Source organism: Lupinus angustifolius, chromosome LG04 (genome assembly GCF_001865875.1).
Source record: "Lupinus angustifolius cultivar Tanjil chromosome LG04, LupAngTanjil_v1.0, whole genome shotgun sequence".
Classification (NCBI taxonomy): Eukaryota; Viridiplantae; Streptophyta; class Magnoliopsida; order Fabales; family Fabaceae; genus Lupinus; species Lupinus angustifolius.
In genome coordinates this window covers 22935761-22938735 of record NC_032012.1, presented here as the reverse complement: position 1 = coordinate 22938735, position 2975 = coordinate 22935761, and the positions used below count along the sequence as shown (strand labels likewise).

The window sequence follows — 2975 nt, the reverse complement described above, 5'->3', positions numbered from 1 at the left end:
GCATATACAGATTATCTATTAAAGAACCAGAACCAACAACATTTGAATTTTGATAGAGACTAACTTTATTATTTCCAAAAGAACAAGAAAAACCAAATTTGTCCAAGCTGGAAACACTAATTAAATTCCGCCTAAAAGACGGTACAACAAATGTCTCAAATAAATCCAAATGAAAACCAGTTCTTAAACATAATCTAAATGTTCCAATAGCCTCAACTGCAACCCTTTTTCCATCTCCCACAAAGATGAATCTTTCATCATCACTTGGTTGTCGGCTCCACAGGCAACCCTGCATAGTGACACTAATGTGAGTAGTAGCACCAGAATCTACCCACCAAGTATCATTGGGTACAAAAGCCAAATTAATTTCAGAACAAACAAGAGTTATAAATTTACCCTTCTTTACACGCTATGAGGCATATTTAGGACACTCTTTCTTCATGTGTCCTTGCTTCTTACAGAAGTAACAGATAAATTCCTCATTAATCTTCAATTTATTTTGCTGAGAAGGCCCTTTCGCAGCACCCTTATTGCTCTTTCTTTTCTTATTTTGAGGGGTCATAGCCAAGTGAGCACTCTCAGTCTTATCTCTCTGCAGCCTCTCTTCCTCTTGCACACAGTGAGATATAAGCTCATTAAGGGACCACTTGTCCTTCTGAGTGTTATAACTCACTTTGAATTGCCCAAAGTGTGCAGGAAGAGAGATCAAAACCAAATGCACGAGTATGTCATCACCAAACTCTAACTTAAGTGCCTTGAGTTTTGATGCGAGATTAGACATCTCCATAATATACTCCCTTATGTTCCCTTTGACTTTATACTTCATGGAGATGAGTTTAGCCAAAAGGCTACTTGTTTCCGCCTTTTCATTCTTGGCAAAGAATTGTTCTATTTCTTCAAGGAACTTCCTTGCACTTTCACCCTCAGATATAAAGCCCCGAAACGCATCTGGAATAGAGCGTTTCATGATCATCAAGCACATTCGGTTAGAGCATTCCCATTTCTCAATTTTAGCCTCATCGAGGTTTTCCGTAGTGGAAATGGGTTTCTCCACACGAAGTGCCAGATCCAAATCCATACAGCCGAGAATGATTTCTACGGCTTCCTTCCAGACCTTAAAATTTGTCCCATTCAGTAGTGGAATGTTACTAATTTGAGCAGAAAAATTTGCAGCATTGATAACAAAGAATTAATAACATGTTCAAATCTAAATAAACAAGTCATGTAATATATTTAAAACAAGACATGTTCACATAATAGACCCATCATAAGATACCTAGCACAACATAAATTTCTAGTCTTTGGACAGAGAAATTAATTTGTAAGTGGTACTGTCAATGTAATGATCAAATATTAACAATTAGTTCTGTCAAATAATAGCATTTCTTTGGAGCGACTATTATTCACATGAAAAAAACTTTATAATTGTTACATATTTATCATCACAGATATGTTATTATTTGGCTAAATTGTGTCTTCCTTTGGGCCGAATACAATTCGCATAAATAATCTCATACTCATCTGTATAATTCAATTAATTTCCACAATAGAGGTTACTTTGGCAACATATTGCATCAATTAATCCAAAATAATTACTAGACAAAAGAATAAGCAATATGGGTCCATTACAAAAAAATAATATCATATATGTAGAATAATGAATCAAGGGAATAAAATTCACAGTGTAACAAGTCTATCAATATCATATGTACCCAATTCACGAAAAGTGCAGCAAAAGAAACTTGGCGAACAAAGTCAGTATGCACTGTGTTGTATAGTGCCAAAAAAGAATACCCCTTCACTGTTCAATATACTCTTTGGCTTATAATTTTTTACCAACTGCTATGGCTGCATTTAATCCATGATTAAATGTTCAAGTATGAATAGCTAGTTATATTAAAAGAATGAGTTATCGCACTCTGGAGGCATGTATCCAAATGTTCCAACAAGATGTATTGATCTTTCAAATTAGAGATTTGCTTTGAGTGTAATATGGCTTCAGTCAAGGTTTCTACTTTGTAACAATTGTATGAAGTCGAAGGATCGGTACCACTATTGCTTTTGGCAACAACCATAATAATTTTCTTATCCCTCAATAACCAACAAATAGCAATCAATTCACCCTACAAATTCTCTTTCTGAAATCTCTTTTAGGCTTTCAGCATATAGAGAGAAATCCCATGCTTGTAATAAAACAAAATAAGAGAATTATGTGCAATGCAATATCTCAATTTCATTCACGTTACTTCAAAATCATGTACATCAACAAGGTGTAGAATATATAATTCATGTCTATCAAAAAAAAAATCAACAACAATGAGATTGCATAAATTCCCAAATTAAACCCTAAATTCTCAATCTTTATAACATAACAGCGGACGCATAATTCAATAATCCTCAAATTAAAATTAGGGTTCATACAAGATTTGGGAAAACACCCTTGATGGAGAATCATAAAATTCAGAACCTATGCTCTAATACCACTTGTTTGAAATTCCTTATGATTGCTAAAATACCAATCCTAGGATCTTGAATTTCATGATTCTCACACACATATATGAATCAAAAGGTGCAGTATGTGCTCCTGAATCCATGTTCCTGTATGTGCTCCTTTGATCTACGTTTCCGAAAGAGGTTTTGTGGTATGATGGCCTTCCTCAACCAAATCCATGATTCCTCTTGGGACTTGCGTTTTCACTCTGATTGGGAGAGGAGAAAACTGAATTTGATTTCGGATATCGTGGACCATACCCTTCCTTATGTGTTAACTTATAGGGTTCTCATTACCCCATATGGGTTAACGTGATGGGTATCCACCCATTAAGCCCATATCCGTTATAAGCTTTTAGAAATCTAAGGGGTGTCAGTAATTAGATTACTTATAATATAACCCCGAAAATAAATAGTTGATATCATCGTATCAAATATATGATGCTCACCTTAATTAGAAATTTATAATTTCTAACAGAATACAT

The 2975-nt window shown here is 34.6% G+C and overlaps 1 protein-coding gene across 1 annotated transcript in view; it reads left to right on the top strand.

The window, feature by feature from the left end:
* Positions 1–2975, top strand: part of LOC109346293 (endoglucanase 17-like) — a 31010-nt gene that overhangs the window by 22029 nt on the left and 6006 nt on the right. The gene's annotated exons all lie outside the window — the stretch shown is intronic.